The sequence below is a fragment of the Lactuca virosa genome, chromosome 6 (genome assembly GCF_052849685.1).
Source record: "Lactuca virosa cultivar CGN04683 chromosome 6, Lactuca_virosa_CGN04683_v6, whole genome shotgun sequence".
NCBI lineage: Eukaryota > Viridiplantae > Streptophyta > Magnoliopsida > Asterales > Asteraceae > Lactuca > Lactuca virosa.
In genome coordinates this window covers 181,950,312-181,968,134 of record NC_136431.1, presented here as the reverse complement: position 1 = coordinate 181,968,134, position 17,823 = coordinate 181,950,312, and positions in this window count along the sequence as shown.

Sequence of the window (17,823 nt, the reverse complement as noted above, 5' to 3'; positions counted from 1 at the left end):
TATTTTCCTTCACAAGTTGTTTTGTTTTCATGATTATTGTTGAATTTTAGTGACACGTAATATAATAAAACATGACCATAAACTAGTATTAGTCACATGTTTGTTCATTTTTCATAGTTATTGTTGAGTTTTAGTGACACGTAATATATTAAACCGTGACCATAAACTACTTTTAGTCACACGTTTTGTTCGTTTGTCATAAGTATTATTAACTATTAGTGACACATAATATATTAATCTCTTACCATAAACTACTATTAGTCACATGTTTTTTCATTTGTCATGACTAATATTGACTTTTAGTGACAAATAATATATTAAGCCGTGACCATAAACTACTTTTAGTCACACGTATTTTCATTTTTCATAGATATTATTGACTTTTGGTGACACATAATAGATTAAATGGTGACTATTATTGACGTTCAATCACACTTTTTTGTTTGTCATGGTTATTGTTGAATAACTTAAAATCATTTGTATGCCAAATATCGTTCAGTTAACATCATATACGTTATTTTGATACACAACTTAAATTAATAAACATACTATACAAATTATCTAATACTGAAACATCCCAAAATACAGACCAAAAATTTCGTTTTTAATTATTAACAGAACCATAGTTATCCAAAACACATGTCATAATATCTCAAACATCACATCAATGTATATCAAAATATCAGAGTATAAATATCCCAGGCTGGACAAATGGTGTGTGCACTACAATTATCCCAAGTCCTTCCCCTTGCTACTGGAAGTACCTGAAACCAAAACTGAAAACTGTAAGCACGAAGCTTAGTGAGTCTCCCCAACTACCACCTACCATACACATAACATGCAACTAGGAGATACGGGCCCCGCCCACTCTCATGGAGATTCGGGCCCCGCCCACACTCCGCTGTCTAGGAGATTCAGGCCCCGCCACACTCCGTTGTCTAGGAGATTCGGGCCTCGCCCACACTCCGTTGTCTAGGAGATTCGGGCCCCGCCCACACTCCGGTGTCTAACATGCATACAAGTATCACACAGACAACAAGTATATCTATTTCTATCAAGCAGTCACATAACTATATTCAAATAATACTACGAGATTCGGGCCCCACCCACTCTCGGCTACTATGAGATTCGCACCTCGCCCACACTCAGCTACTATCATATCACATATATGGGCCGGCCTTGGTGCCATAGACTCGTTCCTACTGAAGGAAACTCACCTCGTATGCTAGCTGTGAAATCTCGTGTGAGGAATCTCTGACTGCTGCTCCGACGACTCCCCGACTATCAATTTCGTAATAACACTTAATCGAAATCTGATAATCCTTCTTAGGGTAAAATGACCATTTTACCCCTGGTCAAAGTCAACGCTTGGGTCAATGTCAACCTTCTGGTTGACCCAACTCGTCGAGTCCTAGAATAGATCTAGGCCTTGGACATCAGTTGGATCTAGGCCTTGGACATCAGTTGGACACGTAAAGTTCTAAGCTTTCCTTCCATGCATGGCCTTTTAGGGCTAAAAAGGTCATATTAACGCTTATAAGCTTGCATGGGGCTTCCATGTGCCATCGAACTCCTCTTAGATCCCAGATCTGAGATATAAGTCACTGGGGACATCAAAATCCCAAATACCAAGGTTCTTGCACCAAAACCCTCATAAAATGGAAATAAATAGATCTAAGAAATGAATGATCAAGTTAGAGACTTGATTACCAGAAAATGTAGCAAATGGAGTGTAGTTCCTGGATCTACTCCTTCCCTCTTGAGCCTTCTATTTTCTTCTTCTTCCACAAGCTTCAAAAGTGCACAAAGATCACTCAAAATGGCTCACACTCTCAAATAAAGCTCTAGGGTTTTGTGGATTAGGGTTTAGGACAAGGAGGCTGGAAATGAGGCCAATGGGTGGGGGTTAAGGAGCTTAAATAGGGTGCAAAACCCTGAAATTAGGATTTCACTCTGACAGGCCTACTCGCCGAGTCGAGGGCTCTTGACTCGTCGAATAGGTGGTTGAAATCCCGCGTCCAAAAACTCAATTCTACTCGACGAGTCTAGGGCTTCCAACTCATCGAGTAGCTTTATAAAACTGAATAATTTGTAAATAAATGCGTACCAGAGATCGGGCGTTACATTTCTCCCCTACTTGTCTTAGACTTCGTTCTCGAAGTCTGATGCGTCTGAAAACAACTCCAGGTAGTGCTCCCTCATCTCCACCTCGGGCTCCCACATCCACTCTAAACCCTTGCGGTGCTGCCACTGCACCTTCACTAACTGAACAACCTTGTTCCTCAAGGTTTTCGTCTTGCGATCCAGAATCGCTACAGGTCTCTCAATGTAGTTCAGGCTATCGTCAACCTGAATATCCTCCAAGGGCACTATCGCTGAATCATCCACTAAGCACTTCCGCAACTGGGAAACATGGAAAGTGTTGTGGATCTGACTGAGCTCTGCTGGTAGATCCAACCGATATGCCACCTTGCCCACCCGGGCTACAACCCTGAAAGGACCAATGTACCTGGGGCCCAGCTTGCCTCGTTTCCGGAACCGAATGACACCTTTCCAAGGTGACTCCTTCAGGAGGACCATGTCGCCCACCTGAAACTCCAAGTCAGAACGTCGCTTGTCGGCGTAGCTCTTCTACCGACTCTGAGCAGTCTGGAGCCTGCTCCGGACCTGTTGGACCCGCTATGTAGTCTTGAGTACTACCTCGGTACTCCCTATGACTCTCTGACCGACCTCTCCCCAACAGATTGGGGTCCTACACTTCCTCCCATAGAGCATCTCAAAGGGAGGTCGGTCTATGCTGGCGTGGTAACTGTTGTTATACGAAAATTCCGCTAACGGAAGATATGTATCCCAACTGCCATCGAAATCCAAAACATATGCACGTAGGATATCCTAGAGAGTCTCTATCGTCCTCTCGCTCTGTCCATCCGTCTGAGGGTGGAAAGTGGTGCTGAAGTGGAGACGAGTACCCATCTCCGCGTGAAACCGCTTCCAGAATCTGGAAGTGAAACGGACATCTCGGTATGACACCACTGAGACAGGCACTCCATGTCGTGCCACTATATCACACACGTATATCTCGGCCAGCTTCTCGGCCGAGATAGTCTCCTAGATCGGGATAAAATGAGCACTCTTGGTCAACCGATCCACAATGACCCATATCGAATCTACTCCACGTGCGGTCCTGGGATGCTTGGTAAAGAAATCCATAGTTATATCTTCCCATTTCCACACGGGAATGTCCAGCGGCTACATCTTCCCGTGGGGGCGCTGATGTTCGGCCTTGACCTTCCTGCAGGTCAAACACTGCTCTACGTACCAAGCCACGTCCCACTTCATGCAGGGCCACCAATAATCAGGGCGAAGATCCTGATACATCTGCGTCGCCCCGGGATGGATGGATAACCTCGACTTGTAGGCCTCATCCATCAGAACCTGTCGTACTCCGCCCCAGTACGGAACCCAGACCCTCCCATGCAGGGTCAATATGACATCTCCATTTTCACGGCCAGAAAAGACCGATTTTGTTTATGTTTGTTTGAAAATCAGAGTAATATTTTACATAAAAGTATTGCGGAATTTGTTCCCAAAATAAAAATATGATAACGATTTATCAAAGCATTTCCGTAGAAATGTATTTCATTAAAAAGACTCGGGATGTCATGTTCGATACAGATCAAAAGCATAAACAGTACAATATAAGCCTTACTACATTATTTCATATCTACAGGCCTATATCCGTAATCCCTCATCCAAAACATCACATCTATGCTCGAGCGCCACTACCTGTAATACATGAAACTGAGTGGGTCAGGCTTGAGAGCCTGGTGAGCACATAGGGTTTTCAAACCACAATAAATAAGTTTATTAATTTCATCGACCAACAATAACCCGATTACCCGTTCCCGTTATCCTCACTTTACGTCCCTAAACACCTATCATAAGAGACCTAGCCTAAGGATCATCATCGGGATGGACACTACTGCTAAGGGGGTTCCTCCGCAATAAATGTCCTAAAGGCAACCATGAGGGGGATGGAGTACACCGGTAAACACATCGTTCACAAACACCTACAGGTTGCGAGCCTGCTAGCGTTCCACTGGACTGTCTAGAAGAGTCTGTGGTCGTCATCTATACTCCGCTAGATGACTGGATCACCAACAACATCGAGGCCTCTCTTCATTTTATCACACATCGTCTTATTACATCTACCCATGTTTTACCCCAACATTTTTGTAGATATAAAATACATATACAGTTTAAATCATGAAAAACGTGTATAAAATCATTCATCCAACATAGACAGCAAGTATTCAGATAATATGCACACATAGCACGTAATTTATATAAAATACTTCATATCTATGTGTAAGATGAAAGTAACTATGCACTCACCTGAAAGGTGGTGACTCGGTACTCGAACAGCACTTTGTTATCTCAAAACAATTTTTTCCTTAACCAAAACCTAGTATCAATACCACTAGAGTTTAGTTTTAACGTTAACCGTTACTAATTAATAGTCTAGCTATTATTATTATTATATAAGTGTTAAATAACACTCAATATAACTCATAATAATAGCCCAAATAATTATTTTAAGGACCTAATAACATTACTATAATTATTTAAAAGTTATATTAAAAATTGCGTAGGCGTAGCTCACTTACAGCGGATTTTAAAGAAAACCAAATCTTCATCAATTGAAAAACATTTCCAATGAAGCTCATTTCACAATTCCAAATCTTCATCACAAGTGTAAGAATTCCAAATTCCTGCCACTATAAGAATGTTTTAGATTCTAAACTATCATGCAATGTACCTTTTGTAATGTCATGGTACCAAAGTTACGGAGACTTTGCCAACGATATTACAAAACTTTCCACTGGATATTTATAACAAAACAATTCCAAGGAAGCGAAGTCTCAAATTCAAAGTACATTCCTTTGAACATCCTTCTTGCATAAAAGTTTCTAACCTACATATAGATTCTTAGTATCCAACTCCCATTATGGAAACATTTCCATATTTGCCTTATAACAGCTCATTATAATAGAATCTTGTCTATTCATAATAATGTCAATATGGTCCATCCATTACTATACTTCCAACTGTCCTTAAGCAGCCAATCTTTGGCGAACCTTAGATTGTCCTTAACAGTTGTTTAACCACTTTAGTCATATCCGGTTCTAGTCCTTTTTCCCTCTTAATGCCCTAGGCATTTGGAAAGTTAGAACACGTGAATATTATAACATATGTAATCGATCCTACACCCGAAGCATATGGGATACGATTCATAATGTCTTACATAAAGACATGATACTTGACCAGTCTCTTGCTATAATATTTCCATATATATAATTTCCAATATTGAAATATTTCAACATGGTATTCATATATATCCATGACTAAGTTTGATTAATATCTCAATCTAAGCTTTTAGATTCGAAATAAAGTATAAGTATCCTTTCTCCCTTACTATAACGAAACAACTTTTCAAACTTTGCAACTTTGCAAATTAAAACTTTGTTTCCTATAAATAGCATTACTGACTTGCAATACTTAGTATGATAATCATGCTCCCACTATCATCATAATTATATTCTTACTAGCATAACACTTATGTTCCTACTAGCTTTGACATGTACCCAGAAATCAGCTGGACTTCTAGAAATCAATACTTATTGACTTTCTTACCAAAGTTCAAATTCCATGATACGAGATGCTTCGATAAGCCTTTATCTAAGCTCATACACCTATCATAAGAAAGCTTATATGTGTGTCTAAACTATTTCAGAACTCACGACAGTAAGTTCCGAATGTTCAAACTATTTTCCATTTCTCACAATTCGAACTATGAAGAGGGATGCCGTAATCATAATCGAATTTGAGAACGCAAGTAACACAACTTCTATCTCCTTAAAATCTACTTAGTGGAAGCGTTTCCTCACAATCATTTTCATGAATTGGAGAGAACCCTTATGTCACTTAGATTTATGGTGTAGGTGTTCCTATCCATGTGAATATTTTATTTCTAACCATTATCGTATGATAAGGTCTATGACAAACTCATATGGACTGAACTTGTTCAATCTTAATTTCTTTCCATATGGTAGCACAAGGGCCTACCATGTCTTCCAAGTTGTTGAGCAGCTCACCCATACTGATCAATGAACTTTCACTGATCTGGGTGTTTTGCCTTATGCAAACAATTGAGAACTCATAGAACTCACATTTATAGTCAAATTTAACTGGAATGGCACAGAAACAAGAATAAGTCAACACGATAGGTCACAAAACTCAAGTCGTGCGCTAGTGTTAAACAATAGGTTTATTCTTGATTAGTTCTTGAAACTTTTCAAGATATTTAAGACTCTCACTGACCTCTTTACATATAAGATTCTCTTGTCAGGATACATTCCTTGACAACCGAATATTCAAGAGTTAGTGCGGATTCTTATCTAGAATAACACTTCATATAATTGGTCTTAGTTGGTATTTGTTTTAGCCAAAACATCACAACTACCAATTTGAAATATGCAAGAGTTAGAAAACATTTCTATTCCATATTTCATGATGTGTTATAAACCTAATTAAGATATGTCACTCAAGGCACAATCTTGAAGTAGGACTCTAAGACTTGAATTTGGAACGAAGTATGACTCATCTTTTTGATCTAACCAATTCAACAATTCCCGATACCTCTTCTTAGCCATACAAAATGCACTAAGGTGTCCTTAGAGGATAAATAGTGATATGGTTTTCATAATTATTAAGATGATCATAAAACATGATACTAAAGTACTCTCATTTCCTTTAAGATTGGAGAAACTTTTATCTTTCTGCCTAATTTGATTATTCTTATTCGTTCTGCTATACACTGAAACTTTTCCAATGATTCAGAATTACACTTAGTCTTGTAAGCATAACCATATTTACTAAACTTTAGTAAATCATGACGAATAGTCTTATCGTTCTTTGTGGTGGACTTGACCAGTGCACAACAAGGTGTACTAGATCCCTTAGTCCTTCACTTGACTCACATTAACATGTGAACAAGGAATTAGTCTTAATTTCCCAAAGACAAAAGTTCTCATTCATCATACAATACAAGTTGCATGATTCCAAGTTTCTGTCCAATTGAAACTTGGGTGATGAGAATCTTTCCTTATTTGGTAAATTTCCGGCATTACCACAAACGAAAGAATCAATTCCATTTGCTAAGAAACATACAAACATCAATTTTCACAAATGCCATTGCAAGGAAATATAAAATAAGATAAAATCAAATTTTTATTTATTTATAAAATGTGGAAAAACTTTTCCTTACAATGCAAGTACAAATGAAAACTATGTTACTACATATTTCTAAGTAATCTATCATAACTCCTAAGTAGCAGCTCAAAAATCTGATTCGCGACCAGACTCAGCTTGCTTCTTCCTTTAAGCTTCCTTCGATTCTACAAAACATCAAAATGTAATCTTATCACATCATGTACTAAGAATCTTCAAATAGGAACTTAATAGAGTTAGATAGTGGACTTACCTGAAGCAGAGTCAAATACTCTGACTTTGCCTTCTCTTAGATCTTTCAGGTAGTAAGGGTAGCTTCGCTTCCAATGTCCCTTCAAATAGCAGTAGAAACAAGTGGATTTTTTGGCATTTGCACATGGAACTATCTCAGAACCGGCTTTTCTCTTATGGTCAAATCTTTTGACCATAGCCAATTCCCTTCCCATAGGAGAAGGGATCTTTTCTGGACTATCTATGTCCTTGCCTATGTCCATGGCAGCTTGGGAAGTAGATCTTCCAATCAAATTTGCTTGACCAGTGCACCAAATCATTGCTAATTCAGCAGCAATTAGCAAATAGGTAAGATCGATAAGGGTCACGTCGTGATCTGTCATATAGTAGTCAAACTGACTATGCGACTCGGGAAGTGATTGAAGAACCCAGTCAACAGCCAACTTCCTTGGAAAAAACGACGCCCAACATTCCCATCCTATCAATATGTGACTTCATATTCAAGACATGTACACATACAGACCTTCCATCTTGGTGTTTGCTAGCCAATAGGGCTTGAGTGGCCTTGAACTTTTCAAGTCGACGAACATGTGGGTCAGGGAGAATTATTGGAGGAGGTGGAGGAAGCGAAGCATGATATTGAGGAATACAATCTTCATGAGGAATGTTTTTTCCAAAAGATTCGGGAAGACCATATGTCACACCCCAAAACCGTAACGGCGGAAACGTTCAGGGATGGAGGACGTCATGTTTAGTATCACAAGATATGCATTATAGTAAGCAAGTAATGAACAACCATTTCATTAGAAAGAAATTGTTTACAATGTGTGTGTTCACAAAACATGGAATACATAAGCAAATAACAAACAAGACTTGAAGCTATACTGCTCCATCTTCTGAATCCCAGCACGAGTACCTGTCTACTAGGCTCCTGAGAATACAAGTTATTTGAAAGAGTTGATCAGCAATTAAGCTGGTGAGTTCATAAGATTTTAGTGATGTAAGTAAGTTGTAAAATGTTGTTGTAAAATGTAGTTGAAAATGTAGTTGTAAATGTAGCTGTAAAATGTAGTTGTAAAATGTTGTAAGTTGTAAGTTCTGTTTAGAAAAGTTCGCTTGTTCCTCTAGAAAATCCTATATTTCCTACTTTAATGAAAGATAAGTAAAGATGACTCTACAATCCTTTCTATGAGTACTAAATGGATACAAGTTATATAAAACTCAGAGTAAACAAACAATCGACTGTGCGCATCTTCCCTAAGCCCACAACCAGACAAGGAATAAGAATTAAGGCAGATAGCACACATCCCGTTGGTTGTTAGATCATTGTTGTATATAGCCCTGGTGTATTCACTTGTTACTCATGGAGTTAATTGTAATGGTTCCTTTATCTTTAATGAAAAGATTCTTTAAGAAAACCCGTATTTCTTATAATAAAATGGTAACCACAGCGATTACTTTTATAACAACTTAGTTTATACTGGGTATATATGATCTAATATCGGATAGAAAGTTAATTGGGTGAATCTGCCCTAAGCCCACAACCAAACAAGGAACAGGAAGTAAGGCGGAAAGCACACATCCAACTATCTATTGGGTATTAATTATATATAACCATGATGTATAAACTAAAGTATTATAGAGTTAATCACCTAAGGCCTTTTAAGTTGATACTGGTTTAATAAAATGGATTAAACCCTTAATTGGTAAGTTTCTAGTTTTGTATACCAAAAGTTCTGATTTAGAAAGTATTGTTTGTACTAGAAAACTGTGCATTGACTCTATGTCCTATGACTTGACCCATACCTGGTATCCTTATGATGACTTAATGTATACTAAGCATATATATACTTAGAATCGAATAGAAAATAGTCTGGGTGAATTCGTTCCAAGCCCACAACCAAACAAGGAACAAGAAATAAAGCGGAGAGCACACATCCTATTACCTGTCGGATCCTATTAATATATACATATATATATATATATATATATATATATATATATATATATATATATATATATATATATATATCCTTTGATGTATACATTAAGGAATCATAAGGTTAGCATTATGGCCCTCTCTACTAAACGTAGCCTTCTACCAAGGCATCTAATGTTATCTATGTTTGTTTCTTGCATGAGTTGTGTAATTTCCCAAGTGAGACTATCATTAACCAAAATATAGTTTTTACATTATTATTCATTGTGAGAAGATCACAATGTGAATGAAATGGGGAAATAATAAAGTACCGTAGTGTTGTATTAAAGTAACTACTGCTGTACTTTCTACCTTAATCTGGCCGGTAATTAAGATTAAATGTGGAATGGTTGCACCATACTGTCGACTAATAACACGACGATGAAAGACGTCGGAAGAAATGACATTTGGCACCCGTAGACTTGCAAGTCGCACTGTAGCTAACAGCAGGGTGTAGGATAGTGAATCAAGTATAGATCTATACATAAATTCACGCTCTCCCTCCAGGAGATTCTGGCTACAAATCGAGCCATGACAGGTGATGCCATGCCCCGAATAATGGTTCACATTTATGTTATTGTATACTTGTATATGTATTGTATGTACTAGCTGTATTGTATGTTCTCTCTGTCTAGTATGTATGTATGTTCTGTTTGTTTCTCATCATAGTATGTTCTTTAGGTTTCTCATCATAATATGTTCTCGTAGTTTCTCATCATAGTATGCTTTGACTTATGTATGAACTGACTCTTTGTGTGCTTCATTGTACTAGAAGTAATGAATAGTATCTTCCTAAACTATACCTATTATAGTTTACTCACGTTTTACTTGAACCGTTATTGAAAAGACTCATTTTACTACTAAGTTATGCTTGTACTTTAAAAACGGAGTTTGATTAACTATAAAGTAACGTAACTTTAAAAGAGTTTTTGAAATGTTTTTATCACTTATAAAAGACATAAGAAACATTTTGAAAGATGTTTATAACAAACAATTACACAATTATCATTGCGTTCAACTTGTATTCCCCCCCTTAAAAGCATTTAAAACAGTTAAAAGATTCATTACGGGGTATGAACTCACCTGATGTGGGTGATTAAACGAATATGCGTGTAAAGATGAGAAGTTCCACGAATGAAGTCCCGAGACACAATAAGTCCTAAATGACATATATTGGCATGAATATAGTGTTTATAAGCAACTATATGAAACAAAACACCTTCCGGGACTAGGAAACACTTTGACCAAGTGTTGGAATCACATGTGATTCATCAAAGGAGAGTGAATGGCACTAACATGAGTTTACTACCATGGGTTTACGGACCAAGGGAGTTTACGGCCGTAAACTCATGGTCAATCATGCATAAGTGTTTGTTTGAAGGCTAGGGAAACTTGAGGGACCATTGCTCTACACAAGGATGATAAAGACCATCATAAGGAAGGCTTTTGATGAGTTTACAGCCAAGCAAGGAGCTTACGGTCGTAAACTCATGGACATTATGAAGTGAGTGTGGTTTAAGGTCCTATACTCATCAATGAATGGTTCTAGGTCACAAGCTTTACACCTAGAAAGGTTTATGGTCCATACATGCTATAACATTGAGTTTACGGCCAAGGGAGATCTTGGGCCGTAAACTCAAGATGTTCTTGGGAAAATGTATGTTTCAAGGGTGTGATTCAAGGCTTCCTAGTAGATATGAATTATAATGAAGGAATACTTACGATATGGAGGCTTGAAATGGTGATTAAAGTCCAAGAACACTAGTGTGTGTTCTTGGTGTTCTTGGTGTTTCTTGGAGATCTAAGAAAAGTGGATTTCCATGGATGAAATCAATGGATGAAGCTAGTTAAGAAGGTGTAACAACTAATCAATAAATAATACTTACAACTTTTGAAGATCTAGGAAGAAAATCGGGATGATAGTTGAGAGAGAAATGGGGTGTTCTTGAGGTGAAAGTGAGATAATGAATGAAAAGTGAAGGAAATGAGTCTTTAAGGGGAAGTTTACGGCCCATCTTGAGTTTACGGCCGGAAACTCAAGTGTTTGTGGCCGTGAACTCTTGTTGATGAGGTTAAGGCTGGATTTGTTGCACAGTGTCTCTAGTAGGTACATTCTAACACTCATTCCTTAAGTGTATTAGGCTTAAAACTCCTTAGAATGACCTTTAACCAGGCTAGAACTCATTTCCAGTGAGTTTGACACTCAGTTGAGTTGACTGACTGGGCTTTCAAAACAAAAATTTTCGGGTTGTCGCATCATTCCCCCGTTAGATGGAATTTCGTCCCAAAATTAGCTTTCTTAGCAGTACTACTGGGGTTGCGCTCCTTTGATTGGCAGAATACCTACTTGTAGACCTGGCAACTTTGCCCTGGTGTTCATGATAGGTTTTTTACTTGGTCTATCCATCATTACCTCGTGTATACAAGTCGTATATAATTAGGATTAGTAAGACGGTCGGATGTGCGACCCTGCCCAGGTCCACAACCAAACAAGGAACAGGAGATAGGGCGGAAACACACATGCTAAATTTGCGTAATCATAATCATATACCACCCTCGCGTATACACTGAATAGTGATAGGTGGGCTGTATTCGTCCATAGCCTCTGTGCTCGAACTTGGTCTGTTGGACGAGTGGTATTTCATGACGGTCTGCGGTCATTCGACGATAAGGCTTCGGAGGACAAAGTACTCTTCGCATGAGTACTTCGGGGTTTAGAATACGAAAGATAAAACCGAGGTTTAGGTCGGACTGTCGATACGAATGACGAAAGTTTCGAGAACTTGCCGATCGAGGCGATAGAAACATATGAACTTAGTATGGTGAGGACCACGCCAATTCATGACGAATGATAGTAACAGACTTTTTACTGAACAAAGTTTTGGCCAATTTGAAAGAAACGTCTGTTATACGATGATGTATCCCTAGTGTGTTCGATAATGTACTCCTAGTGTGTTCGACAATGTACTCTTTGTAAATGATCCAGGGCTTTCTGTTTTCCCTTTGATGTTAACACTTCTACGTATCGTACCGCTATGTGCACATACATACAAATGAAAGTGCTTTGATAACTGGTGATGATACTTTATATCATGATCCTCCTTGGTACCACTACGATCGCCTGTCATATACAAGTTATGAATATTTAAGACGAATAAGACAGTCGACTGAGCAACTCTGCCTTTAATCCTCACCCAATTAAGGAACAGGGATTAAGGCGGAATCACTCACTCTAAGCCTGCAGCCTCTTAGTTATTCACAACCATGATGTATATGCTACGCCATCATAGCTTCTCTAAACGGATCTTTTAGTTCTCTTGAATACTGTGATCTATCTCAATATGTGAGTTATTATAATTACTTTTTAAGTGTTTTCCCCAAGTTTTAATCTTATATGAATAGAAATTGATTTTTTTTCAAAGTAATTACTATTTCGAAAACGCACCGCTGCTCGTCGACGACTCCGGGGTAGATTCTCCTGCGGTGATCATCAGAATGCGTCCATCCGCTCCTGAGTTCTTTGTTATCGGGCAGTCCCTCTGATAGTGTCCAATCTCACCACAGTCATAACAGGCTTGGTTTTCTTCAGCTCCTGGGACTTGGGAGATCGGTTGAGCCGGTGCCCTGCAGAAACGGACTGTGTGTCCCTTTCTGTGGCAGTTCAGGCACTGCATTACCCGGCATACTCCGGTGTGGTGATAGTTGCACTTTCCACACTTTGGGAGGGTTCCAGCATATCGACTGGCAGGTGCTGGAGCAGCAGGTGTTGTAGCGGCGTACATAGTACTCGCTTCTTGCTCTTGCGAGGTGTCCTGTGTTGTTCGCTTCTTCTTCCTCTTGTTCCCCGACTTCTGATTATAGTCCTTTCCCTTAAAAATCTCGGGAATGAGGACTTCCACACCATGGCGGACTCCATGGTCGATGAGTCACTGGGCCAGGTGTTTGGCGCTATCGAATGTGGCTGGGTTAGAAGACAACACATCTCCTTGGGTCGGGGCAGTCAGACCCCAGATGTATCTTTATATCTTCTTGCTCTCCGGGGTAACAATCTCGGGGCATAGAGCTGCTAGGTCGCTAAACCGGTCAGTATAGGTCACTATGTCTGAGCCGACCATAGTGAGCTCCCATAGTTCTTGTTCCAGCTTTTGAACTTCGCCCCTTGGGCAGTATTCTTCCAGCATTAACTCTTTTAGGTTTTCCCAACCTATTGAGTTAGCCACTGATAGGGTCAGTGACTTAACATGGCTGTTCCACCATGTCAGGGCTTTGTTGGAGAAGGTGCAGGCAGCAAACTTCACTTTTCTCCCTTCCGGGCACGAACAGATTTCGAAGACCAAATCTGTTTTCTCGAACCATCGCATCAGAGCGATGACTCCACCATTCCCATTAAAGGAAAGGGGTTTGTAATTGGTGAAGTCCTTGTAGGAGCACTCTCTCGAGCGCACAGGGACCTCACCTTGAGTAGAATGAACAGGTGTTCCACCTCCGCTGGAACTGGTAGGATGATATTGAGCCATGGCTGTTGCCACAGCCACAGCTACTGCAACATTTAGAGTTGCCGCATCGATTTGTGGAGAAAGTATTGGAGTTATCGGAGTAGTGCGTCTGTTTGATCTGCGAGGAGGCATCTTTGCTAAAAGATTACAAAGATGAGATGGGAATAAGTCTATAGCAGTGGAGATAAGCCGAAAGCTGAAAGACAAGGTTATCCTAGTTCTGAGTGTATCGGGTCCTGACTTCCACAGGGTTCTAGAAACAATTCATAAAAGAGTATATACCTAATAAACTCTATGAATTTGAAATGGCTATCCTTGAATGAATATTTGTTGACTGAATAACTGTTACCAGCTGCATGTAAGAAAATAATCCTAACACATAATGTGAGCAGTGTCTCCACTCGCTCATTAAGTTAACAAGATTATTATTTATTAGTGTGACGTGTAAGACGTTTTGGTTACTTCTGTTGATCCCTCTTTGAAAGCTCCTCTTGAACTTGCTCTTGTTTCCTCCTGACTCTTCTGTTGTCTACTATGAGGAAGTGGTTACATCTATCTGGGCTTGTCGTGCGAGAATGGAAGTCACTAAAGAATCTATGAGATTAATGGTAACTTTATGGGGTGATCCTTACAGAGTCCTTCTATAATTGTACAATGTATACAAGTTGTATATAATTCAAGATTAAATAGACCTTCGAATAAGTGATCCTACTCCAAAACCACAACCAAACAAGGTACAGGTAGTGAAGCGTAGATCACAAATTCTAAGTCTATAAAATCTCAATTATATATAACTTTGGAAGTATACATTGCAAGATTATAGACTTATCCGTAAGGGTCTTTTAAGTTATCACATAAGTTATTTATATGGCCTAAAATACTCCTATAGTATTTTAACGTAATCTACTTGGTATATTTTAAACTTGTTATCGCGTTATGGTATCATAGAATACTCCTATAGTATTCTAACTCTAATGTACTTGATCTAGTATTCTCTTGACTGATGTTAGGTAAGTTTTAAGACTGTTGCAACACCACATCCCTCCCAAACTCATGTCGGTCACATCTCGAATGAATATAGTTGATCAGGCTATATTGATCCTAGCTATGATTACATAACTGTTCAGGTTTGACGACAGTGTTCAACCTTTAAATACTTTAGTTCTGTTCTTCTTGTGATACTTGGTCTAGTATGTACATGTATTAGCAAGTAGGTATATTTTTATAACTTATCGTTATACTCTAAAAAATATATCATTATCCAGAGCACTTAAGCCCCATTGTATTTATAGTTGTATATCTTTTATTGGTTGATATACTTAGTTCACTATAAACAATGCTTTGATACCAATCTGTCACACCCCAAAAACCGGAACGGCGGAAAAGTTCGGGGGTGGAGGACGTCATGTTTAGTATCACAAGATATGTATTACAGTAAGCAAGTAATGAACAACCATTTCATTAGAAAGAAAGTGTTTACAATGTGTGTGTTCAAAAAACATGGAATACATAAGCAAATAACAAACAAGACTTGAAGCTATACTGCTCCATCTTCTGAATCCCAGCACGAGTACCTGTCTACTAGGCTCCTGAGAATACAAGTTATTTGAAAGAGTTGATTAGCAATTAAGCTGGTGAGTTCATAAGATTTTAGTGATGTAAGTAAGTTGTAAAATGTTGTTGTAAAATGTAGTTGAAAATGTAGTTGTAAATGTAGTTGTAAAATGTAGTTGTAAAATGTTGTAAGTTGTAAGTTCTGTTTAGAAAAGTTCGCCTGTTCCTCTAGAAAATCCTATATTTCCTACTTTAATGAAAGATAAGTAAAGATGACTCTACAATCCTTTATATGAGTACTAAATGGATACAAGTTATATAAAACTCAGAGTAAACAAACAATTGACTGTGCGCATCTGCCCTAAGCCCACAACCAGACAAGGAACATGAATTAAGGCGGATAGCACACATCCCATTGGTTGTTAGATCATTGTTGTATATAACCCTGGTGTATTCACTTGTTACTCATGGAGTTAATTGTAATGGTTCCTTTATATTTAATGAAAAGATTCTTTAAGAAAACCCTTATTTCTTATAATAAAATGGTGACCACAACTATTACTTTTATAACAACTTAGTTTATACTGGGTATATATGATCTAATATCGGATAGAAAGTTAATTGGGTGAATCTGCCCTAAGCCCACAACCAAACAAGGAACAGGAAGTAAGGCGGAAAGCACACATCCAACTACCTATTGGGTATTAATTATATATAACCATGATGTATAAACTAAAGTATTATAGATTTAATCACCTAAGGCCTTTTAAGTTTATACTGGTTTAATAAAATGGATTAAACCCTTAACTGGTAAGTTTCTAGTTTTGTATACCAAAAGTTCTGATTTAGAAAGTATGTTTTGTACTAGAAAATTGTGCATTGACTCTATATCCTATGACTTGACCCATACCTGGTATCCTTATGATGACTTAATGTATACTAAGCATATATATACTTAGAATCGAATAGAAAATAGACTGGGTGAATTCGTTCCAAGCCCACAACCAAACAAGGAACAGGAAATGAAGCGGAGAGCACACATCCTATTACCTGTCGGATCCTATTAATATATATATATATATATATATATATATATATATATATATATATATATATATATATATATATATATCCTTTGATGTATACATTAAGGAATCATAAGGTTAGCATTATGACCCTCTCTACTAAACGTAGCCTTCTACCAAGGCATCTAATGTTATCTATGTTTGTTTCTTGCATGAGTTGTGTAATTTCCCAAGTGAGACTATCATTAACCAAAATATAGTTTTTACATTACTGTTCATTGTGTGAAGATCACAATGTGAATGAAATGGGGAAATAATAAAGTACTGTAGTGTTGTATTAAAGTAACTACTGCTGTACTTTCTACCTTAATCCGGCCGATAATTAAGATTAAATGTGGAATGGTTGCTCCATACTATCGACTAATAACACGACGATGAAAGACGTCGGAAGAAATGACATTTGGCACTCGTAGACTTGCAAGTCCCACTGTAGCTAACAGCAAGGTGTAGGATAGTCAATCCAGTATAGATCTATACACAAATTCACGCTCTCCCTCCAGGAGATTCTGGCTACAAATCGAGCCATGACAGGTGATGCCATGCCCCGAATGATGGTTCACATTTATGTTATTGTATACTTGTATATGTATTGTATGTACTAGCTGTATTGTATGTTTTCTCTGTCTAGTATGTATGTATGTTCTGTTTTTTTCTCATCATAGTATGTTCTCTAGGTTTCTCATCATAGTATGTTCTCTTAGTTTCTCATCATAGTATGCTTTGACTCATGTATGAACTAACTCTTTGTGTGCTTCATTGTACTACAAGTAATGAATAGTATCTTCCTAAACTATACCTATTATAGTTTACTCACGTTTTACTTGAACCGTTATTGAAAAGACTCATTTTACTACTAAGTTATGCTTGTACTTTAAAAACGGAGTTTGATTAACTATAAAGTAACATAACTTTAAAAGAGTTTTTGAAATGTTTTGATCACTTATAAAAGACATAAGCAACATTTTGAAAGATGTTTATAACAAACAATTACACAATTATCATTGTGTTCAACTTGTATTCCCCCCCCCCCCTTAAAAGCATTGAAAACAGTTAAAAGATTCATTATGGGGTATGAACTCACCTGATGTGGGTGATTCAACGAATATGCGTGTAAGGATGAGAAGTTCCACGAATGAAGTCCCGAGACACAATAAGTCCTAAATGACATATATTGGCATGAATATAGTGT